The sequence below is a fragment of the Periplaneta americana genome, chromosome 1, assembly GCF_040183065.1.
Source record: "Periplaneta americana isolate PAMFEO1 chromosome 1, P.americana_PAMFEO1_priV1, whole genome shotgun sequence".
Classification (NCBI taxonomy): domain Eukaryota; kingdom Metazoa; phylum Arthropoda; class Insecta; order Blattodea; family Blattidae; genus Periplaneta; species Periplaneta americana.
The window spans coordinates 108,132,946-108,160,116 of NC_091117.1; the positions used below are offsets into that span (position 1 = coordinate 108,132,946).

At 35.2% G+C, this 27,171-nt stretch overlaps 1 protein-coding gene and 1 long non-coding RNA gene across 3 annotated transcripts in view; one reads left to right on the top strand and one right to left on the bottom strand.

Annotated features, from left to right (window-relative positions):
* Positions 1–27,171, bottom strand: part of KrT95D (phosphofurin acidic cluster sorting protein KrT95D) — a 1,059,178-nt gene that overhangs the window by 897,122 nt on the left and 134,885 nt on the right. The window lies entirely within an intron of this gene.
* Positions 12,021–18,969, top strand: LOC138699504 (uncharacterized). Its single transcript, XR_011332022.1, has 5 exons — positions 12,021–12,416; positions 13,380–13,536; positions 13,643–13,893; positions 14,155–14,714; positions 14,955–18,969. It is a non-coding gene; the product is annotated as an uncharacterized lncRNA (long non-coding RNA).

Sequence of the window (27,171 nt, forward strand, 5' to 3'; positions counted from 1 at the left end):
ATAAGATATAAAAAGTTGAATAGCAAAAACGTACTATATAGCATACAGATACAAACGATTAAGTAAAATATCAAAGTAATAAAAAAGGAGGGAGGGGCGAAGAAAAGGAAGCGAGAAGAAAACAAAATCAAACTCATTAATGATGGCTATCGAAGCTGTTTTCCGATGCATACTACATCATACAATTCACGTGTTATGTATGACACGGCGGTCTTCTTTGATAAGTGCGTCGATTCGATCATTGTTATATCACAATCTAGTACATACAGTCACGAAGCTCAATATGTAGGAAATATGCATCCATAGATAGTTGCTAACCACTAGGATTGCTACTATCGCCCCATTACAGACAATGCGAAATAGTACCGGCACAGTCTATTGTTCCCAGTACCCTCAACAACTCAAGCTTCGTGACTGTATATACTAGACCAGCGATTCCCAAAGTGTGCTCCGCGGAGCCCTTGGGGCTCCGCGAGTGATTCTCAGGGGCTCCGTCCGCGGCAGTTATGAAGATGACAAAAATTGCTGCTTCCATCTAGTCTGTAGCAAGAGAAAGGTAAACTACTTCCATCAAGCGAAAATACTTTCTCTGAAAATAGTTTAAGTTTTCTTGCTAGATGGAAGCACCTATAATAGATCTACTCGTTACTGGAACTATCTCAATGTTTCTTGCTTGCCAAGTACTCGATGATTCTCGAAATTTATTTTATGTTTTATATACCAAGCAGGCAGCGTTTGTTAATCGTTATACGTGAAATCTACATTCTATTGACTGTTATGTTGCCTAAAACATATATACATACCTGCATGTTAATTTGTTTGCAGAAGTGTTAGCTAAACTTTCGTTGAAATGGAACTGTGGCTTAAGACGGACTCCGTAATACCCGAGAATCATCAGCTATCAACCAGTGCTCAGTTAAACGGGCATAATAACTGCTGTAACCTTACTTTAAAAGAAGATAATGCGAATGCCTTGAGATTGAGTTCGGAATATGTTGAACATGATCCTGCTTCAGAGTCTACAATGTCTAGCGTAGAGGTAGGCCTACTGAAAGGAATTAAAAAACGAAAATATTGTGATTCATATTTGGACATGCGATTCACTGAGTTAGCTGATGGACGTCCACAGTGTGAGATATGTAACAGAGTTTTGCCCAATGTTCCTTGCAAAGCTTAGAGACGGCATTTCAAAACCCATCCTGACTTCACAAATGAATCTACAGACTAGGTACTTTAAAAGAAAAACTGACGAACTCCATGCACTTCAGAGAAAATTTTTATCTCATGCAAAAGACAAATAACGAGAAAGCACTGGAAGCGTCGTACTTGATTAGTCATGACTTGGCTCTTGCTGGTAAACCTCACTCTTGCTGAAACTCTTATGAAACCACAATTAGTGACGCTATCAGTCAAATGAAATTTTTGCTACAACTTGACGAATCCACGGACGTTGCCGGATTAGCTGTGTTAATGACGTTTGTGCGGTACGAATTTTCAGGTCCTTTCATGAAGATGTTTTGTTCTGCAAGCCATTGCCATCCTCTACAAGCAGTACTAAATTTCATTAGACTCGATACCTTGCATTGACGTGTGCACAGATGGTGCAAAGGCCATGGTAGGTCCTGTTTCTGGCGCTGTTACAAGGATCAAGAAAGTTTAAAAATCTGCACAAGTAGTCATTGTGCACTACACCAACATGCTCTCGCACCGAAAAAAAATGCCAGCGTTATTAATGCAAGTACTCCATAATGTCATCAAAATTATCAACTTTGTTAAGGCACGATCTTTGCAGTGTAGGCTACTCAGTATTCTGTGCAAAGTTATGGGAAGTATATGCCTACACAAGTTATTGTTATTACACTTAGAAGTGCGATGGTTGTCACGTGATAAAGCGACCACTCTAACAACATGTCATCGAAGTGATCACGTGAACCATTGTTATCATATGTATTTAATCTATTTTATCCTTAAGTTGTGTTTTATGTAGTTTATTAACAGCATCAATGATGTTCATGAATGTTCCAATTCCACAGTTAAGCAGACCTATTTAAATGTAACAGGCATTCGCATTTGAAAATGGTACACACGTACTGAAAACGTTAATGCTATAAATGTAATACTAGATAAGCACAGACTGTTTAATTTATTTAATATACTTAAGGTCATCCTGTTTACTTGAACTTTGAACGGAAGTGTCTTACTTTCGAATGACCAAAACAATTTGCTGCCAGATTATTTGAATGATCAGGAATGGTTGTGCGAATTATGTTACTCGGCTGACATTTTTTATAAATTAACTAATTCAACACATCCATACAAGGTAATCGGAAGACTATATCCGATGCCAATGACAAAATTGCAGCGCTGAAGAAAAAGATAGCGTTCTACATAGAAAGCGTTGAGAATAATTTATTTCAAACTTAGAATTAAATAACACAACAATGAATGACTCATTCATAGCAATAATAAAATAACATCTTGACAATTTGCTTCAAAATATGAATTCATACTTGCCAAGGGAACTCAGGAATCGATTCGAAAGAAATATGATTGGTTTGTAGATCCATTTCCAGTGAAGTCAAAACCAGCAGTCCTCACCGTGGTAGAATATGAGGTCCTTATAAATATGGTGTCTGGCATCATTTAAAAGCAAACCACTTCTGGAATTTTGGGCTTAGTTAGGGGAGGATCTTTTGATATTTAGTTCAAAAGTTAAATTTCTCTTACTGCCTTTTGGTACTACGTATCTCTATGAATCGGCCTTGTCGAGGTACACGGCTACAAAAAAAAATCGAGCTTGTTTGGACACAGAAGACGATATACATCTTCAAACTCACTTCTGTGACAATGGACAGTGACAAACTCTGTCGCAAGAAACACGCACATTCTTTACATTAACTTCGAGTGTACATGCAACATTGTAACATTTTTTAAATATCTTAACTAGTTGTTATATCATTTTGTAGATTTAAATAATATTACCTCCAGTACTCTTTCACATTATTATTAATACATCTTATTATTCATACTTTCATACATCGTGTATAATATGCTTCATAGAACATAGACAGATATAACTAAAAACATAAAAATTTCTTGGGGCTCCACGAGAAACTTTTGCTTCAAAAAGGGCTCCGTGGCTGAAAAAGTTTGAGAACCGCTGTACTACACTTTGGTTATATTCTGTCACTGCCGTTGCTGGCCGGTCGCTTCGAGGCTTGTCAACGTTGTTCATTTCTCCGCTCTTGAAGTGACACCCAGCTTCTAACTGTACTGATATCTGCAGTATATGTTTCTTAGACGAGTAGCCTATGGCTTTCAGTTGGAATAATTTTCTCCACAATGAGAATTTCAACCACAGCCCTTTGTTTTATACGGATATCGGAAACATCCACCATTTTGAACCGTTATTATTTCGTTTTCATGTGACGTATCGCACTATCATTCCATATGGTGACATCTTGTAATCACTAAGTGAAATTCGCAACATTAAGGGTTTGAAAAAAAAGGCACTTCTTTCGTAACAATCCCCCAAGGAATAAAACCATTTTCTTGGTGCAATGATTTATCACAATTAAAACGTCATAAAAAACCATTTAAATAGGAACAGCATTAAGGATGTTAATATTTCTTTCCGCAGTAGCTCTCACACCATCGATTCCCACATTGAAAGTCAGAGACTGTTGCTGAACATAACCTTCATTTCAAAATTTTCTACGCAATAAATGTATATTCCTGTCATAAAACACAATCACCTTAAGATCTCTTCAAACATCTTCTACTGTTTAAATTGTTTATAAAAATGATGACATCAAAGTATTCAGTGTACAGCTGTCAAAAGAAAAATTGGCCGCTCTCCTGAAACAAAGTTCCCTTCGGGTATCTTCGCTACAATTAGGAGACAGGCGATGTTACATGTTGTTGGACCACGCTGCCTGATATCTACAGCTATAATTGAAGTATACTGTGTGTTGTTCGGTAGCATAATGGTAGCGTTCAGGCCTCTTATTCATGAGGTCCTGCGTTCGACTACAACCTCGTGCTTTTTATGTTCTTCTTTGTTCTGTTTTTGAGAGAGACAAACTATACATAATGGCTCCTTTCTCTTTTACGATTATTTTAGTAATTAACATCAGGTTCATTAATATATTATGCCATGACTTTATCATTACGATATTGTGGCTGCAAATGGAAAGAAAAAACATTTTATTCTCAATAAAATATCTTTCGTGGCATAAACAAAACTAATTTACTGGCGTCGGCCTTAAAACATTCAAACAATTAAGCGTTCAAAAAACAAAACAAAAAGCCACAATTCAATATTTAGTCTATCTTCCTCTTATCTCGATCATCTTGCAGTCGAGTGGGCATGGAATTGACTAGTCTTTGCAAATAGCGACTGTTCTTAGACACGATATTCCAGGCATTCTGAAGTGTTCTGTCCATGGGCAGGTCTTTCATTGCAAACCCGGCAATCTCCAATCTTTCCTATTTTCTGCCTTCCTCTTAGACTCCGCATATGATCCACATATCATAATGTCGTCTATTATTCTTTTCAACCAGAGACCCAACCAATTCCTTTTTCTCTTTCTAATCAGTTTCAGCATCATTCTTTCTTCACTCACTTTTTCAAACACAATTTTATTTCTTATTCTGTCTGTCCACTTCACACGCACTGTTCTTCTCCACATCCACATTTCAAATGTTTCAATTCGTTTCTCTTCATTTCGTCGTAATGTCCATGTTCCTTCCCCATACAATGCCACACTCCACACAAAGCACTTCACTAGTCTCTTCCTTAGTTCTTTTTCCAGAGGTCCGCAGAAGATCCTTCTTCTTCTTCTATTAAAAGCTTCCTTTGTTCATGTTTGCAGTTTTTCTTGGGAAGGATACGCCTAAATGCGGTAACATCCCGTTGCTTTCCGCACACCACTATCTCTTTCGCATCTTATTAAATTCCAGGGGGCCCAATCGTGGAGATGAGGAGAGTGGATTTGACTAATTGGGCCCTCCGGACTTCACCGAAAGTCACGGCAAGGGTTAAATATTAATTCTATCAGGATGTTAGACTCGATCAGAGACCGGGAAATCTCAATTAGCCTTTGCCCCCCGCATCCTGGACTAGCTTCTACGAATCATCAGAAAATCTTAGAGTGTGATTGGGCGAATTTTTCCGAAAATGTTTCCACACTTTTGCCCTCGTAGCTCAGCGGACGAACGTCGGAATTTAGATGTCAACGTCTCAGGTTCAATTCCTCGTTACTCCTTTTCATTTTATTGTGGTTCAAGATAGTATAATGTAATAATACAACAAGAAAACTAATACCAGTATTATGCAACTGGATTTTTCCAAACCTAATATTAAATTTCTGTTATTTATATCGCTAAAGAACGATTATAATATAAATAACTTGAATATTATTTATACAGTATCACCTAAGAACGATAACAGAATATAAATGATAAATATCGGTTTGTTTAATTAATATAAGATATTATATAATACGTATTTAATTATCTAAATAAAATAACCTATTTTACAAAGAAAGATGGTTATTTGTGATATAATAATTACTTACATAAATACAGATTATTTATATTGCGAAAGAACAATAACAATATAAATAACTTGAATATTGTTTTATAATGCTAATGAAGGAAAACAGAATATAAATGATAACTTGAATATTATTTATATCGCTAAAGAACGATAACAGAATATAAAAAACGTGAATACTATTCATATCGGAATTTCACAGATTTATTACAGATGTATTTAATAAATTGTAGAAGAATAGTAATTAGTAACTGTGTCCTATTTATTCTTCTTGGAGCCAAATTTGTAACTTTTAAAAGTGTGGTTACTATGTTGAAGTGTATGTGTTGTAACGGATGCTTGATTCGTTATGTATGTGAGTCAGTTATGGGATGCTCGAAGTCGTCGCAATGTCGTAATTATAGTTTGATTGTGTTTGTGTGACTATTGTGTATTAATTTATGATGTATGGTACGGAAAGCTGCATATTTGTGTTATAGAAGTGTTACGTAATTGTGTTGTTAATGTTTTTGTATGTTTCATATTAATACCTGATATTTGTTTTGCAATCGCAATGCCTAATTTATTTATTTATTTATTTAATTTACGGATTGTTTATGTTTTGTTTACATCGCGTAAGCTAATTTAATTTTCTTTTCCATTTCTCTTTATGCTTATGTTTTTTTGTGCATAAAACTATAGCCCTAAAATACATATGTAAAATTGGGCTAACCCCCATTGGAGATACAATAATAACACTAGTCAACAAATTTTAACTTTTTGTCTGTCACAGAAATGAAATCAACTGATTTTTACTAAATCGACCCTGCTGATTACGAAAATTGCAGTGAAAAATCTGTAACACGTAATATTTTTGTGTGACAGAAGGGGAAATATTTTGATTTAAAAAAACGTTTTCGTGCGTTTCTAAATACGTAAATTACAACAGTGATAATAAATTCATAAGATGCAAAATTTATATACAAAATACACTGACGTTTCACAGAAAAATAATAACGCTGCATAAATAATAATTACAATAAGAAAAACTAGCATTATATTCCTTTTTTCCCTTCAAAATAAGCTTTTGCTTTATTAATTTAAAACTGGACCAAATGAACTATAATTTTTTAAGATTTATAAATTAAATTGATTAAAATCTCAAATCAAATAATTTAGGAGCCCTACACTGAAGTAAACAACCATATACAGACTTCAAGCTAGATTTTTTTTAAATATATTTAGTTACTTAGAGTTATTTTTTCCTCTTGTAGTTTGAGTCACCTTCTCTGAACAAAAACCAACAGTAGTCCCCAATAATACTAGAATCCCACCTTCCTTGATATCGTTGTTCCATCCTGTGTATATCTTGATGGAATCTTTCCCCTTGTTCATCGTTTACAGCTCCTAAGTCGAGATGGGAATGTAAGAAATGTATTTTCAAAGACATTCGACAACCAAGCTTCTGTAACTATGCAGGAGTTCTTGCACAAGCTGTTTGTAATTGTCAGCTTTATTATTGCCTAAAAACCCACTAAAACATTTCCAAAGGAATTCCTCAACGCTTATTTTTTTTTCGAAGCTCTTATCTTTCAAAAGTTTCCTAATTTGAGGGCCAACAAAAATTTCCTCTTTCACTTTAGCTTCACAGAGTTTCGGAAACATATTCCTTACATATGCAAAACCTTCTCCATCTTTATCCATAGCTTTAATGAAATTCTTCATTAAACCAAGCTTGATATGTAAAGGAGAAAGCAGTAATTTTTCCGGTTTTACTAAAGAGACATACTAGATATTATGTTCTCCTGGGACATAGCTTTCTCTGGGAGGCCAGTCTTTCACTATATATTGTTTTTCAGTTGCTCTACTATCCCATAAACAGAGAAAGCAACAGTATTTTGTGAATCCACCCTGAAGTCCGAACAATAAGGCTTCAATTTTCAAACCTCCGCAGAGTTTCGAGCAGTATGTTTTATATTGGATTGCATCTAGTAACACTGACAAATTTGTATAAGTTTCCTTCATATTCACTGAATACGCCACTGGAATTGATGATTTAGTATTTCCATTGTGCATTAACACTGTTTTTAAACTTATTTTGCAAGAATCTATGAATAACCTCCATTCCTCTGGGGTGTGTTGAAATCCTAGTTCTTCCATTAAGTCGTCTATATTTACATACGCGCACATAGAATTTTTTATTATAAAATACTTCGAAAACCGTTCATGTCTCTTCCTGTACAATGAAATTGTAGTATCTGGTGCTAGAAGGTTCCATTGTTGCAGTCTAGACCCTAAAATCTCAGATTTTGTTTAGTGAGATTAAGATCTCTTATTAAGTTGTTCAGTTCACATTGTTGGATTAAATGGGGTTCTTTATGATGTTTTGGACTATAGGATGGATCAGAGGATGTTGATGGTTCAGCCAAGTCATCTGTTTGTTCTATTGGAAGAACCAATTCCTCCAATTGCGAAGGAGTTTTGATCCATGTGGTACAGGTCGTATTGCAGATGGAACATTAGGATATTCAATTTTAGATCTTGTTTTCTTTGAAAATCCCGTAATCTTTGTTAAACAGAAATAACAGTTTTCTGCATGGCTTGTCGGTTCATGCCAGATCATTGGAACTGCAAACGGCATACTTCGATTCTTCTCTCCATTCATCAATGTTATCAGTTTTGAGTAACATGTTATGCAGTACACATGGGGAGCCCATGATTTGTCCTCATCACACACATTAAATTCAAAATAGCAATGATATGCTTGTTTTAACTTATCTGATAAAGACCGACGCTGCGATTTTTCCGTAAATTCTCCACATACGTAACAAAAGCTGTCCGGCGAAGTTACACACGCACGACGAGATTTTTTCATTCTCAGAAAGCGTAAATGAACGCGAAGATAAACACTTAAAACCAGCGACACAACTTGTCACAAGCTCAAACAATATTCAACTAATCCTAAAATGCAATCTATGTCACTCTAAAAGTCCACCCGCTCAGTGCTTTCTGTCGGTCTAGCGCCATAAAGCAATAACGTTATACAGATATATATCGCCCACTACGCGCCTTATTAACGCAGACTCACATATTTGAAAGAACCTATTCCTTAAAATACACTTCTAGTATATTCTGAGCAACAATAAGATATAAAACGCATGAATATACTGTGTAACCGTCTAAATAACGTCCATAGTTCGATACCCGACTTCTTTAGTAAATTCATTCTTTTTTTTTACGATTTCCAATTTTTCTCTTAAATGGTGCGTGATGGAAAATTTTCAAGTTATATCCACTATCAGCACACACAAATTGATCTAAAATGACCATTTTCACCCTTGTGACAAAAACCTTGTTGACTAGTGTAATTATTATTATTCATATCGTTATAAAACGATAACAGAATACAAATGATGACTTGAATTTTATTCATATCTCTAAAGAACGATAACAAAATATAAATAACGTGATATCCATAAAGAACGATAACTGGATATAAATGATAATATGAATATCATTTACATCGCTAAAGAACGATTAAAAAATAAAATGAAAACTTGAAGAAGGCCCGAACCCACGACCTTTGAATCATTAAACAAGCACTTTACCGCTGGTCTACGAGGCACAGATATGGAACACTTTCATAGTTCCGGAACTGCTTGTACAAGCACATGCATCGTGTAACATCGCCACGACCCGAAGTGGACTTTGAAAATATTCGCTGTTCACGAGTGCGGCCACTTTTTTTTTTTTTTTTTTTGACAACTGTACAGCATCGTAACATCGTTGATCATGCCTAGGACTTGAGTTACGAAATGTGCGCTGGTTCAAGTCCTTATGAGGAAGGAAATTTGTAGAGAAATCAGGTTACGGAAACTAGCTATAGCTTAACGGTTGTAAACCAAAGACGGAATATTTCAATTATTTTTATACTACTGCATTTCAGCAATATAGGCCTACCAGTAAAATATTACAAACACCGACGTTCCATTCAATATATTAGATACCTACTACTCATCTTATTAAACCAATCGCATGAAGTCACTATTGTTGTTAATTATGACAATTAGTTACCACAAATTTGATACTTATATTGCTTTTATCTTGAATGAAAGTGATTCTAGGAAATAAAAAAAAATTGCTGAACCACTCAAAGTTAATAAAAGGGTTGAACACAAAATAATGGCAACAGTGCAGTCACGTGACCAATGCGAGTGCGGTGTGTGTGTGTGTGTGTGTGTGTGTGTGTGTGTGTGTGTGTGTGTGTGTGTGTGTCATAAGGCATTTTGTGTTCAGTAGTTGACAGTGAATTGTCACTTCCGTTTCACGATTTCATATATTAACAATTATTGTGATTCAGTATTTGCCTTTGGTATGAAAAATAAATTTCGAAATTCTGTATCAATATTGGTTGCAAATAATGTCACCTACATAATAAAATAAACTAAAACACAGTCTAACTTGTTAATAATTTTATAAAGAAAGTCTGAAGATTGACAATTGCATCTAATTTGCAAACTAGTAAAAGCATTGTAGCATTACTCTTATAAGTAGGATAATTATTATAAAATCTATAATATAACCATTATGTGAATATGGAGAAGGATGGAGCATGTGAAATGGACAGACAGAATAAAAACGAAGGTGTGTTAGAAAGAGTGGGTAAAGAAAGAATGATGCTGAAACTGATCAGGAAGAGGAAAAGAAATTGGCTGGGTCACTGGTTGAGAAGAAACTGCATTCTCACGGACGCACTGGAAGGATGGTGAACGGGAGAAGAGTTCGGGACAGAAGAAGGTATCAGATAATAGATGACATTAAGATATATGGATCATATGCGGAGACTAAGAGGGAGGTAAAAAACAGGAAAGATTGAAGAATGCTAGATTTGCAGTGAATGACCAGCTCTTGGGCAGAACACTATGAATGAATATAACCATTTTAGAAATTTTATACTGTTGATAGTGATTCGTCCGTCGAACGGGGACGTTAAGCCTGGCGGCGCCCTTGGTGCTATTCGACAGGAGTAGGCTATGTGCAGGTACCGGGTTTCCCCTTCTCCCTTCCTCATCTCCATCATCATTCTCACCCATTCTCTACACTACACTTACACAAACTCTTACACATACATTCACCCTAGTACATTACATAATTCTCCACAGATACATATCATGCACAGCGTGGCTCGCCGAAGTAGTGTGCAACTTGAGAATGGGTCCCAGTCCTGTCATCTATCCGTAATATGCGGAACCAAATCACGTAAGTGAAGTGGGTAGGAATTGAATATACACACAATTTTCATTCAGAAAAATAGCTAAAAACGTAGAATTTCGCTCATCCCTGCCTGCAACCAATGATCCTGTATAAACAGTTTTTGTAAAAATACGGATATCGGAGAAAACATACTTGAAGGTTCACATTAAAGGCATTGTTAAAGACCAAAGTTAGTTTTAAATATAAGTGTCTTAACTTCTTTAGTTTCTTAAAATATAATAAGAAAATTCTTATGGAAATTAATTCATCAGAAAAAAAAAATGACGAATTACAGTTCTATTAGCAGGGTAATGTAATTTTATATTTCGAGTAATGAACAATGCAATTTTGTATTTTTGTGTAACGAGCAATGTAATTTTATAAATTTTGCAATTTCTTCTGTTTTTGTAACTTTGTTATATATCTGATAAATCTTTAAGAGTTAATGCCTACACTGTACTTGCATTCTTTTTAAATTGAAGAATTAAACTTCTATTTTCGGTAGACATTACTGAATATTGTAGGTCTATGATTAGGAGAGGGAGTTGTTTTGTCTCGAAGATGTAGTATTAGTCAGTGTCCCATTTTGAGTTTGAGAACTTCTGTCACATTAGCTTATGTGGTTAAGAGGGCAGTGACGCGAAGTAGAGGACAATGGCAGCGTCCTAACGACATATTTAATAAAGTTGTGAGTTAAAATTGAGATTGCAGAGGTTGTAACGCACAGAATAATAAGCTTTCAAAGACTGCGTAAAGCGCATGGCGATTCAGCGTTTCATAACGAACCACGGTGAGTAAAAACGTTCCGCACCGGCAGCGGCCGCTCGTATGATTGATACAATATAATTCAATAGCCCATAGCGAACTTGCGGCCACCGTGCGGCGTCCGTTCCGCTATGGGCGATGCAGCTTTCATGCGGAGACGTTCCGCTGCCGCAGACTGTCCGTCCTGTGTGAACTGCTGACCAGGTAACTTGATACCCTAAGGGTGAAACCTAACCATTTTTCCCCCATTACTACAAATGCTAGTGGATTATGGTGATTTTCTAGTTTGAAGGTTGAATTTTCTTTTGCCAACTTCGTTTCGAATTTCGATACTGACAAATACTATAAATGGTAGTGATTTTGTAACCGGTATGTTGGCAGCTGAGGCAAATATCGACAATATTTGCCGGTACTGGAGTTCCATGAAATTAAAATTGTACTAGATTTCTCAGCGGTTACTGGAAGATAGTGAAATTCGAACTTATTAATAATTAATTAATATTAGTATTAATATTAATACATAATAGTTATGTTATGTGTTGCGTTGTGGTTATAATTCAAGAATAGTCAGATAAGTACGAATGAATATAATATACTTGGGCGTGATAATGCACGTGGGTAATGGATAGAAATATTATTTCAAATTTTAATGAATTTCTTTCGTGTTTAGATTTTTATTACACTGTCAAAAAAATGAAATAGTGTTGCAGTGACTCCTCCAAGGAAGAAAATGTGTGGCATTCAGAGTACGCTTCAGAAATCTGTAGTTCACGTGTATAATGAGTTGAAGAAAGAAGATAATGAAGAAGGAATTACGCTAACGGAGACAGCAATTACAACCAGAATAGGACAATTATTAGGAGTAAGTATTCTTAAGCATACATTTCAAAGTGGTATTCAGTTTTAGGAGTTTGCACTAATAATTTCATGATTGTGGTCAAACAAAACAAATTTTTAGGTTAGGCCTAATGTTTAATCAAGTCAGTGATTTTCATATTGCCAAACTAAATACATTTAAGATACTGTAATACTGCAGTAGGTGATAGCTTAAATACATTTACAAATTAGACGAACAAGTAATCAAACAGCACGAAAGTAAATTTCCAGTTTTCTCTTTTGGTATTAAATTAACCGTTCAGATCACAGTTTTCATGCCACATCGGCCGAAGAAAATACAAGTCATATTGTAATTATTAACTTGATATTGCAGCAAATATTACATGAATGTTGGCCTGTTATGGTGCTTAAAAATAATTCAGTTTTATATAATAACTATATAACATACTCTATAAAGCATAGGAACGTTGACTCTGGCTGAATAATTTATTAATGGCTGGTCTAAGTAATATTAAATATGGTGTTTCTTCAGAAAAGCTACCCCACCCAAAGTACTTGTTAAGATATAACACTCGAGAGGACGAGGACGCACTACTGGAAAACTAACCATTTCTCTTCGTCCTGGACCTCTCGCATGTTATATTGGTAATTAGTAACAAGTTTGAGGGAGGGACTACAACAATGCATTAGAATATACAGGTAAGTGTCAAAGGATTTTTGTGCTGAAAGTATTTGTGGCTGTGCACTAAAACCACGTGTTCATCACTATGTAAATATCACAGAAATCAATTAAACAAAATAAAATTATGCCTTCTTTGGTGTAGCTTTTCTGGAGAATTACCTAAATATTAGCCTACTTAAACCTATCGTAGACCCAACCTAACATGTTGATCATTTTCTATTCATATAGCTGTAAATGTTGGTATTATGCATGAATTTTATGATATAACAATTTTTAGAAGTATTATGTTATTGTTTGTTATTACAGCTTGGCTTAACTACAGCCACGAAAGTGATAAATTCACACAAGGGGACCCCACTCGTGACACCAGGAAAACATAGACTACGTAAACATCCAGTGACTGATGCTGATGATTTTACGAAAGATGCAATTGCGAGATTTATTTATGACAAGTTACATAAAGGTAGGGAAGTTACAGGAATTATTGTGTTGATTTATGCAATGTAATTCTGATATTAGTCATAGGCCTATGTATAAAAATATGGCATAATTTTCATTTACTGTTACAGAGGAAGTACTAACAGCAGCAAAAGTTCTGGAACATATGAATGATGATTATGAAACATATTTATTTAGAGTATCCTTATCATCGGTGAAAAAAATTTTGAAAGAGATGAAATTTCTATGGAGCAAAGGGGATCCTTATACACATGTATGAGAAAGTGATGTTATTCGTTTTTAAGAGAATATATAAGAAATGTGGAGCGTGAGAACCCTAAACCCGTAGTATTCTTGGATGAGACTTGGATTTTTATGAATGGTAAATTTCAATGTATTGTGAGACATTGAGTGATTGAATTTTTTACTAACAAATAGATTAACATTTATGTGGAATATGAAATTGCAATTAATATAGGCTACTAGTAATGAATTCAGGTGGGAACAACATGTTTTGCATTTAATAGTTTCATATTATAACTAGAGGTTAGTTATAAAATTCTTGAACGGTTTTCCTGTCTTTAAAATTTTTGTGTCTCTTAGAGTGTCAATGTGAATTGCTTTTCTCTCTCTGTTTTTTAAGTATGATCACCCACTTATTCATGAAATAAACCAGGTGAAGTTTCCAGTGACATGAATGGTGTTATTCATAGACCAACAAATGAGGGTGGAAGATTAGATGCTGGAACGAAAGGTGGATTTATACTCGATAAGTTATATTGATTTATATTTTACATAAATTTGGCAAGAGTAATTTTTTAAATCAGGGTACAAAAATATAAAAATTGGTGACTAAATAAAAACGTGGGAAAGCCTTTCACCAAAGAGGATCTCATGTCATGTCATGTTATGTTTTGTTATGTTTTATTTTCTTTATTTAAATGCTGTGAATTCATGTGACGTAATTATATGCCCAGGTATAATTTTTATTGCAGGTGCTGATTTAATTTTTTCATGCAATTGAAAGAAAAGTCAGGACTACCATAGTGCTATGAATAGCCCTGTAGTTGAGAAGTGGGTGCAAACACAGTTGTTGACCTGAGAACATTAGGGCAATGCGTTATTGTCATGGATATTGCTGCATATCATAGCAGACTTGTGAAAAATCAGCCAACAACAAAATGGAGGAAAGAACAGCTACTGGTGATTGCAACTGAATATAATAGATTTGCTGTACTAAATGATAAGAGTTGTACTAAATGATAAGAGTTGATGGTGTGAAATCACCTTTTGATATTACATTGCAATATTAATTTCCATACTTTACAGTCATTATTATTATTATTATTATTATTATTATTATTATTATTATTATTATTATTATTATTATTATTATCTTTACTACTACTACTACTACTTATAGATGCTACTTTTTTCTTTCAGGTGAAATTGAATCTACATAAGAATCCTAAAACAACAGAGCCTTGCCAATTACTGTTCTGAAGCGGCCTTGTCTTGTGTGTTGTGTCTATATACAATTAATTCTTTCAGTTTTTTTTCCCCTTTAATGTAATGAAGTTGTTGGTTGATTGATACCAAGTGTTCAGCAGTTGATGTCATTTGTTATCTTGCACTCCAATATTTAACCAGATGATTGAAAGCTATGTAAAGTTAAACAGTCAAGACAATGATCCATATCTTCATTGAGATTTCAGAAATGGCATGGGGAGATTCTGAAATATCAGTTCTTTGTAAATATTTGAGACAATCATGGCCTGTGATAATATGAGTACTGCCACTGTAGATTTTCATAGAAGTTCAGTTATTAAATTAGGTGTATTATTTTTACTATGTATTGTACTATATTTTTGTTTCGCTTAATTGATGAATTATATATGCTGTAAATTGAATAGTAGACTGTAGGTCTATAGCTTAACTGATGAATTGTATGTGCTGTAAATTAAATAGTAGGCTGTATACCACAAGTGATGAATTGTTTATGCTTGTAATGTGAAGTAATTTGCATGATATTTATTATCAGTTTCTGTATATTTCAACTGATTGAATTGTTTATACTTTTAAATTGAATTAACTTGCTTGCTATGTATTATATTTTATAGCTTAACTGATGAATAATTGTTTAGGTTTGTCAATTTAATAATCTGAGTGCCATGTACTTCATATTTTTAGTGGAGCCACCAATGTAGCTTAGACGGTAGACTCGTTGGCCTGCAAATTCAGAGCTGCACTCGAGGGTAGTTTGGATCCCCCATTTGGTCTGATTAGTTGGTTTCTTCTGAGGATTTTCCTCCATCGTGGAGCAGATGCCGGATGGCCTATTGCAATTTTTTCATTTGCTTTAGAATCATTCCGATTTTTGTTACCACATTGTCATGTACTGATCTTGTTATTCTTTTAACAGTGTGGTAAGATGCAGGTGTAGATAACCTTACAGTAATTTTGCTACCTTTCAGCTACCTCATTACCTCCCACTCCATAAAGTTCATGGATCCACGGAAGTACCAGTCATCGATGTAATTCGACCATTTTGCTTAAAATATTAAAACACTGTAAAATATTGAGATTTCATGCTGTTACGTCCATTACTGCAGCAAGAACATCTGATTTTGAATCTGATAGTATGACAGCCTTCTCAGATTTATGAAGTCGATACTGGAGATTTTGTAAGCTTAAAAGTGTATCTAAATTTTCACTATCAAAATTAGTCAGTGTTTGAAGTTAGTTAGTTAGTTAGTTAGTGGCGTTTAAAAAGGGCGCGTCAGCTACTATGGCTATTTGCACCCTTATCTAAAATCTTTCACTAAACACAATACAATAACCGGAATGTTTAAAATGCTAAAAAGCGTTGTCACGGTTAAAATGGGGCAAACAAGTGTTTGAATATAATTCCCTGTAAAAGGGAATATACTGGTATTGTACTACAACACCACTACATCTATGGCTTGGTAAACAGGATCCATCTATAAAAAATACTGTATGTAGTCACTCACTGACCAGATCATTTATCGTTTCTAATGATTTTTAAAATGTCTGGAGAAGTATCACATTTCTTAACATCATCTGTTAAAGTTAACTTATATACTATTCATTTTGAAATAACTTGGGATTGTGTTTTATTAGTAAAGTTTCCCTTAATTGAGCAAGTTTGAGTTCTCCAAGTAGAGTCAAAAAGTCTGTTGGGATTTTGGCTCAGTTTATTAATATTTGTAGACTGTGATTTTTTGTTCTAGACAACCATATTATCTGCAAATGATGAGATTATCATAAGATCTATTTCTTTAGTTAGACCATCGACATTAATATTGGAAAATGTATTCCTGAAAACAACAATGTGGGAAGCCCAGATGAATCTGTCTCTATTTACATATTTGTGACAATGAATCAAATAATCAAGTCACTGACCCACTGTAACACTTTATCATGGACACCCTAAGTTTGCAATTTCTTAAGTGATTTATATCTACAGAGCCATATGATCCTTGAAAATAAATTAAAATTGTTAAGTTGTTTTGTTTTCTGTTTAAAATATCTTTAATATCTTGACTAAAATTTAAAATCTGGCCATTTGTTGAATGTAATTCTCTAAAGTCAACTCAATAAGATGAAAGTTAGTTACTAGATTCCAGGAACCAATTCAATCTATGAAATCATCTCTTCCATAATTTTGGCTATCATACTAGTAAGTGGTATCTGTCGATAACTCGAAAAGATATTAGTTGAATAATTGCTTTTCAAAATTGATGTTATGGTAGATTTTCTCCAGACAGATATTGTATTTTAGATGAGATTACAAGATAAAAGTAGTGAGTTTGCTTGTTTGCCAACATGTTTAAGAAAATCAGCATGTGTATTGTCTGGACTTGGAGATGTTTTGGGTCTTATGTTATTAAATTAATAGTAATATTCAGTTCTTGATTAAATATTGTTATATAAAGTAGATAGTAGATTTAATATTTCTTTCAGTTTTTCCTTAATAGTCTGACGTACACTGATAAAACTAACAACCACACCACCAACTAATCTAATAGAAATTAAAATATAATTAAATGTAGAAAAAGTAATTAAAATTATAAATACACGTAATAAACCATAACCCCCTAATTTCAACAATATACTATTTTATTCCCTTTTACAGCTTGTAGATAATTATTAATTGTAGTTATTACTTATTAGCATAATATTTATTGAACTTATTGGCTATTTCACTTTGTTTGAAAGATGTTATTGTGTACAAAAAGCATTTTTTGATGATCGTTTCATGCTGTATGTTGTGTATAAATCTATGATTTCTGGCCATCTGTTCTGTGTATTCCATCTTTTGTATAGAATTAATAAAATATTCTTTTGGTAGTAATTATTTTATTAATTGAGTATTTAATTTTCACCAGCTCACATTTCTTGAATCATTTGTTTTTTTCTTATTTAAATTTAGGACACAAGAGCCAAAAAGAGACTTCACAGTTATGTATCATACATTTTTTCAATGACAGACGTGGAGTTGCAGAAATAATAAGTGTAAGTGTAGCATTATTAAGCAATTTACAAACAAATGAAATCTTTAAAAAGGTATCTAGAAGTGAAATTACTTATGGCTTTTAAGGACCAAAATAATTTTTTAAGTTGATTTATTATTATTTCAGTTATAGAATTAATAAAATATTCTTTTGGTAGTAATTATTTTATTAATTGAGTATTTAATTTTCACCAGCTCACATTTCTTGAATCATTTGTTTTTTCTTATTTAAATTTAGGACACAAGAGCCAAAAAGAGACTTCACAGTTATGTATCATACATTTTTTCAATGACAGACGTGGAGTTGCAGAAATAATAAGTGTAAGTGTAGCATTATTAAGCAATTTACAAACAAATGAAATCTTTAAAAAGGTATCTAGAAGTGAAATTACTTATGGCTTTTAAGGACCAAAATAATTTTTTAAGTTGATTTATTATTATTTCAGTTTTAGCCTAGTTGTATTATCCATTTCCTTACTAATTTCAAAAGATAATCAGAAGTTCATTCGAATTCCAACCAAAAGTCAATTGGTTATTAATTTATCTACCTTTAGGAAGTACAGTATATGTACGCTGGAATCTTTGAAGTGAAGTGACAATAATTTAATTGGTCTTGGAACAGATTTGATTCTTGAATATTATATACTATACTTTGTTGTATATTTACGTCTAGTAACCTATTAATGCTAATACTAATAATAATGTAAAGGAATAAAAGAATAGAACATAGCAATACATTTCTCATTATTATTGAAACTATTTAGAATAACCTTCCAACATTAAGGTAAAGTACGGTGAGTAAAGAAGTCATTCAGTACATAGGATCGTGATTTTACTACATGTGGTGATATCTGGTAACAGTTGGCAACACTGACAAGGCGGAAATATTTGCTGTTTGGGAACTGAACTTACGTGATCCTCACTATAAATTAGTGTGCCATAGAAAATGGTGCGGCTGACGCGCTGCTGCCGTTCCGCAGACATTCCGCTCGTGCGTCTAAAAATCTTTACGATTGAAAGAGTCTATATTAAATCAATAATGAGTGATAGTACAGAGCAAAGAATTAGGCTTACTACAAATTATTATTATTATTATTATTATTATTATTATTATTATTATTATTATTATTATTCACCTGGTGCTTTCATCTCATTTGCAATTTTTCACATATTATTTAGAAACCACATTATTGTCATTGTTATTGTTTCAAAGATTTTACAGAACGTATCTCTCCTGTACTAAAACAACTAATTTATCCGCATCGAGCTCCATTATGAATAATGTGCACTACAAAACAATAGTATTCGTAGATAGTAAAAGCGTGCAATCATAGCCACTACTAACGCATGCGCAGTACACTGCAGCTATCAGTCTCCTCGAGACGAACTTCAAGCTGTCATTTGATGTTGTCTCTTCGTGTCTCCTTGTGTCTGCTCGCGACCGTCGCGCCGCGTCTGATTCTGTGTGCATTACATCATAAGAAATCAATGGGAGACAAGTACCAACAGACAAAATGTCGCATCGCGCCGCGCTGCGTCTGATTCTGTATGTACCCGGCCTATGATGCATATCAACAATATGCCTAAGTACTAAAAATTAGTTACATCGTGCAAAAAATAGTTTAATGCATCCTGATCGATCTACCTAACATAAGCATGTAAAATTAATTTTACTGAACCAATTCTGATGAAAAATAAATATTCTAATGCAGCCTGATGTCTTACCTACCACAAGATATTTAAAATCAACTTCAATGACCCAGTTCCGTTGAACATGAACTTATTTTTCTTGACAAAACTAAACAGTTTGGAATGGCTTCCAACTTCGCTTTTTTTCGACTGTGGTAAACATTGTGAAACAGGCCCCTGGCCGTACGTACTTTACTGCGGTTACTAAAGGAAACACTGCTGAGCGAGCAAAGGGGACGGAGTAGTTTACTTGTATTCATCCCCCGGTCACCAGGTCTACGCTCCGCTTAGTCAGCTAATTGCACGTACAGTATACAGGGTGTTTCCGGGCTGGTGTTACAAATTTTCAGGGATGATGGGGAAGGGCACATGTATCAATTTGAGATAAGGAATCCTGTTCCGGAAATGACTGAGTCAAAAGTTATAAGCAAAAATAGTTGTGTGGAAATGGAATTGTAATTTCGCACCACGTGCCCTTCTTCCCTAACCTTAGGAACAGTCGTGGAAAGATGGTATAGGCCGGATGTCTCTTACGTCGGTACTTGAACCGATACAATCTGTGAGTTTATCTACTGTTCCTATTGGCTCATCTGTAATCGAAAATCAGGTCTGCATATTCCGCTCTCGTGTACTCTCCATTTCACTAGGACTGATCGATTGGACACTGCAACTTGTACACATACACTGCTGTCTACAGACGTGGTTATCAGGACCGACCATCACAGTTACACATTACGCTATCTGCATTGCTTTAGTGTAGTTTCCTGTCCCCACCCCTCAGACAGCGCACTGAATGGAATACTGTAAGTACGAGTAGACAACGTAAACAACGTCAGATGAATAAGTATGTGTAAGATGTACAGAGGTGTACAGAGGAATAAAATTATTTCATTTCCACAACAACTATTTTTGCTTGTAACTTTCGACTCATTTCCGGACCATGGTTCCTATCTCAAATTTATGAAGTTGATACTGGAGATACAATGCGATCTCGGCTGGGGGGAACACGTTACAGACACAGCGGGAAAAGCATGGAGAGTGTTACACTTTGTGATGAGGGTACTAAGAAAAGGCTCTGATAAATCCAAAGAGATTGCATATAAATCACTAGTACGTCTAGTAACGGAATATGGTGCTGCATGTTGGGATACTTACAGATTAGAACATATTAAGACACTGGAAAAGATTCAAAAACGGGCTCTCAAGTTTTGCTGGAAAAATTCACCATTAAAATGGACATACTCACGGACAGGAGAACGCGAATTCGATTATGCGCGCTGTTCAAAACATACAGAGGTGAGCCTGCCTGGAGAGAAATAAAAAATAGGTTGCAGCCGCCAAATTACTCTTCAAGGAACGACCACTCATATAAATTGAGGGAAAGAGGACAGAGGACGGACACTGGAAAGTTTTCTTTTCTCAATCGTACTATCAGGGACTGGAATGCTTTATCTGCAGACTTACTAAAGGCTTTACCAACAACCAAAAATGTATTTAAAAATAGCTTAAGGACTTTACTAATAGATGGTAATTATACACAGTATTTAAAGGGTGTAAATGATATTTTGTTATTGAAGTGTTGTATCAGTGAAGAATTATGTGGTGTCAGTGAAGTGTGTTGTGTAAGTGAAACGTGTTCCTGTCAGTGAAGCTTTATAGTTTATAGTGGCAGTGCAAAGTATTTGAACAGTGAAATGTTTTTGAAGTGTTAGTGAAATCAGGATAGAATCAGTGAAATGTGTCATAGTTTCAGTTCAGTGAGTAAGTTGACAGCGAAATGAGTGTAGTGTTGAAAGGTACATGTGCAGATATGAATATATCATACTCGTGGGTTTTAGTTCGAACTTAGGTTTAAGATACAAATTAGATTTACTTTAAATGTTATTTTAAGTGATCGTGCTTCATTTAATTTAGGACGTTCCCTGTTGTTATTATTATTATTATTATTATTATTATTATTATTATTATTATTAATTATTGGTAGTATTAATTACTAGTATTATTATTAATTGTATTTTTTATTAATTGTGTTTATTATTGTCATTATTGAGTGTAATTAGTTACCACTGCCACCGGGTATATACCCATTGCAGTGTGAATACATACATACATACATACATACATACATACATACATACATACAAGGTGACCGTAGTTAGCTCTTGATTTATGTAGGTATAGTGTGGATTCCGTCAAGATTTCGGAGTAGATTTTAATGTGTATCTCTTCTATTAGTGTCAATAAAGACGAGGAAGAGTTAGTGTTGCTTTGCAAAATGTTCTGTGAATGAAAATGAATACTGTAATATAAGGCAAACAATAGTCGCCTCACAAGTATCGCGCGGGAAACTGCGACGTGGTGTTAGTATCTCGTGTGCAGTGGTGACTGCTTGGGAAAAATCGTATTCATGTGGCTTCACTCTCCTGGAGAGAAGCAACTTTGTTGTGGACTAAGCGAAGAAGAACTGCACAACTGTGACGGGTGATGCTACGGAAAAGGGCCACATAAGTGTTTTATAATAAAACGGAGACAGCCAAGATGACGGATAATGTGAGTAAGTGCGTGGAAGAAGCTCTCAAAAACCTGGTGGGTGTCACGGAAAAGAGCGGAAATATGAGGAAGGACCTGACGACGGACATTCTAGAAGCAGTAAGTACACTAAGAAAAACTTTTGTTAAACTTCAGTCAGAATTGAACGATAAGAATGCAGTTAATATTGAACTGAGCAGAGGAGCTAAGGAAATGAAGGCGGAGCTAGAACAGCTGAAAGTCAGCAGAGGGAATAATAGCATTCCATTAGGTGTTGGCAGTTCACGCAGACTGTACTCTGCAGCCTTGACCAAAGAGGAACACGACAGTAATAGCGAGAAAAGATATAAGTTAATGATCAAATCTAAACTAAACCAGACAGGGGACGAAGTGAGAAGAATAATAAAATCTAAAGTAAATCCAACAGCTATGAAAGTGGGCATCTGTTCATTCAAGTCGCTTAGAGATGGCAGAGTACTAATTGAAACAAAAAACAAAACTGAAATTGAACTTCTTAGCAAAACCATCCATGAACAGTGTGGCCAACATGTTGAAGGTAATGCCCCCAAACTAAGGAATCCGAACTTAGTTATTTACAATATCCCAGAAAATATCGAAGTTGAAAATGCCGAGGAAATCATTGGTATACAAAATCCTGAATTAGGATTTACTTCAGGTGACATTAAACCAAAATTTGTGTTTAAGAGTAAGAGAAACAATCTGAGGAATCTAGTAATAGAAGTAGGTCCGGAAACTAGAAAGAAGCTCCTAAACACCAAACTGAAAATAGGTTGGCAAATCTGTAACATATATGATTACGTCAAAGTAAACAGATGTTTCAAATGCAGTAGATACAATCACAGGGCACGGGATTGTAGGGTGAAGAAACCTGCCCTCTCTGCACAGGTCAACATAAATTGAATGAATGCAAAGCATCTTCTAAGGAGTTTAAATGCATCAATTGTGTGAACTACAACAGATATAATAAAAATGATATGGTGTGCGAAAATCATTCCTCACTGGACAAAAATTGCCCTAGCTTGCAAGCCACAATACTGAAATATAAACAAAACACAGACTATTAAGATGGCTTCGTTAAATACCCAAATTAAGAACAGACACAACATTTCACATAAACAAATACCGATTAGTTGTATGCAAGCTAATTTACAACATTCCAAAACTGCTACAGATAACTTCAATAACTTGGTTTCAGAACTTGGTACAGACTTAGCCTTAATCCAAGAACCATATACCTACCTAAACAAAGTAACAGGAATCTCACGCAAGTACAAGGTTATCACCTACGGCGACGGGAGAAAGAGGGCTGCAATTGTTGTCATCAACAAAGATATAGATGTTCTTCTAGTCAATCAGTTATCAGAAGAAGATATTGTAGTTGTAGAAATAACTCACGGTAATTTGAAATTTACAGCAGCAAGTGTATATCTGGATATAACTAATGACATCACCATAGATGTGCATAAAATGGAAAATATATTAAATTTTGCCAAAGGTAGAAAACTACTTTTAAGTATAGATAGCAACGCCAGGTCAGAAACTTGGCATGACGTATTAACCAATACTAGAGGGAGGATTCTAGAAGAGTTCGTAATAGGCAATTCTTTACATATTATTAACGAAGATAGTGGCATTCCAACTTTTGAATCAGCCAGGGGCTCTAGCAATATAGATTTAACAATTGCTAATAATGAAATGGTGGCTCTAATAAATGAATGGTGCTGCACCGAACAAGAAAGTTGTTCAGATCACCGATGTATTGCTTTTAGCATAAAGAAAAGTAGCTCTGAAACCAATGAATACAACTTTTATGGCATAAAATACTTAACTAACGAAGAAGATTTTGATAAATTTGATATCGTCTTCATTAATGAAGTCAAAAATATTTTCGGCATCAGAGAAAGAGAAAATATAGACTATAAATTGTATGATGTAGCATCAGAAGAATCTGAAATTGAAAAAATTGCCATAAACTATCAAAATGCCTTAACTGCAGCATGCATAAGTCCTTCAAATCACGAAAATCAACAAATAAAAATATTGGAAAGAAGTCCGTGCCCTGGTGGACGCAGGAACTCACAAGCATGAGGAAGAAAATGAACGCCCTACGGAGAAGGTACCAACGCACGAAGCAGGACAACGACCTGAGGGAAACCAGAAAGCAACAGTACCTGCAGGACAAAAGAATATACGAAGCAACTATTAGGAAGACAAAAATAGATTCATGGAAGAACTACTGCAACGTCACCACTTCCACAAACCCTTGGAATGCTATCTACAAATTAGCATCTGGCAAAATTAAAAACACGTGTCCAATGACAACCTTAAGAAAACCTGATGGAACTCAAACCAAAGATCTGGTAGACACACTGGACTTTATGATAGACTCCTTCACACCAGAAGACGACGAAGAAACAGACAATGAACATCACACAAGAATGAGAGATGAAGCTAAGTTCCCAATAAACACGGAAGACGACATAATATTCACATCAGCAGAAGTATACGAAGTTATGAAGAGAATGGACAAGAACAAAGCCCCGGGTGAAGACGGCGTCACAAGCGACATTCTCTGCCGCGCTTTCTACCTCTTACCAGAGTTCACCACAGCATTGTTTAACGGATGTCTCAGGACGGCCTGCTTTCCATCAATTTGGAAGAAAGCCAAAATAATACCAACTGTGAAACCAGGGAAGGAAAGCAGCGACGATGTATCAAAATACCGACCTATCAGTTTGTTGAATACGACAGCAAAAGTCCTAGAAAAATTGTTAATTAATAGAATAATGCACCATGTGTACGTAAACAATCTACTCAATAAAAATCAATACGGATTTACACCACAAACTAGCACAGTAGACGCTATTATGGCAGTAAAGGATTTTGTACAGAAAAATTTGAACGACAGACAGTATGTGGCACTCATAAGCCTTGATGTGAAGGGAGCTTTCGACGCCGCATGGTGGCCCAGTATATTAACATCTTTGAAGAAGCTACACTGCCCTAGAAACTTGTACAATCTCTGCAAGAGCTATTTCAACGAAAGAAGTGCCACTTTAGCAACAAATAGCAGGGTAGTGCAGAGGAAAATAAGTAAAGGGTGTCCACAAGGCTCTTGCTGTGGGCCAGGTTTCTGGAATCTCCAATATAATTCTCTCCTCAATTTGGAATATACAAAAAATACTAAAGTGATTGCCTTCGCCGATGACTTAATAATACTGACAAATGGAAAAACCTTATTAGAAATTGAAAATTATGCCAACATATAAATACAAAAGGTTGAAAAGTGGGCTACGAACAACAAAATAACATTCAACGACGAGAAATCGAAATTCATGGTCATAACAAGGAAAAAACCTAGAATCAAACGAGATATTAACATATATCTTAATAACAAAGAACTGAAACAGGTTAACACGATGAAGTATCTAGAAATTGTCCTTGACAATACATTTAAATTTAGTGAACATATAGAATATGTAACAGGAAAATGCATTAAAATCATACACGCTTTATCAAAGTCGGCCAAAATTAACTGGGGTTTAAGACACGAAGTCCTCCGAATTATTTACGCAGGAGCGATATTACCTATCCTGTCATATGGTGCTCCAGCATGGATAGAATGCATAAGCCGGAATAACAATGCCACAAAACTAAAGAGAGTACAGAGGCTAATGAACATAAAAATCGCTAAGGCTTTTCGAACAACATCTTATGAAGCTCTTTGTGTACTCACAGGAACAACCCCCATTTTAATTGAACTAAATAACATAGTAAAATGCTATCACATCACACAAGGAAACGAACAGTCTGGATTATACGATGCCCCGCAACATTATAGAATGTGGCCTCATCCTGCAGAAATAATAACGTTGAAGAAAAAGAGTGTAAATAAAGAATACACCATTGAAGTTTATACAGATGGCAGCAAAGGCGAAAATGGAGTGGGCTCTGGGATTGCAATATTTAACAACAAAGATCTTGCTCATCATTTGCAGTACAGACTAGCAGAAAGATGTTCGAACAACCAGGCCGAGCAGTTCGCAATTGTGAAAGCGTTGAAGAAAATTAAGGATTTCAACTACATGCAGGAAAACAAACGCACGGTAGCAATCCACACAGATAGTAAAATAACTTTAGATGCCATAGCCAACTCCACGAATCACCAGTGCCTCATAGAACAAATTAGAGAAGAAATAAGGAGCCTGGAAAAAGCCAACTGGACCATCCACTTCACCTGGGTGAAGGCACATGCTGGGAACTTCGGGAACGAGCTTGCTGATCAGCTGGCGAAGGAAGCAGCCAGCAGCAACGAGGTCGACATCTCCTACTCCAAGATCCCCAAAAGTGCAGTGAAAAGTGAACTGAAAGAGAAAGGTGTACAAGTGTGGCAAAGTGAATGGGACACCACAACCAAGGGTGAATTAACAAGATCGTTCTTCCCTAGTGTACAGGATAGATTATTTAAGAAACTACATATGTGTACAAACTTAGCTACTATCCTAACAGGTCATGGGAAACTAAGATCGTATTTCCATCGCTTTAAGATAATGGACGATCCAATATGCCTTTGTAAACGGAGTCCACAAACTGTGGATCACCTGCTCTGGGAATGTGAGTTACTAAATAAACAAAGACTAAGACTCAAGAAAAGTGTGATTAACGGCGGCGGCCACTGGCCGATGAGCAATTGTGACTTAGTGAGTAAATACACAAAACCGTTCATAAGGTTCACAAAAACTATTAATTTTGACATATTGTAAATTTTATTGGTTTATTTTACGACGCTGTATCAACATCTAGGTTATTTAGCGTCTGAATGATATGAAGGTGATAATGCCGGTGAAATGAGTCCGGGGTCCAGCACCGAAAGTTACCCAGCATTTG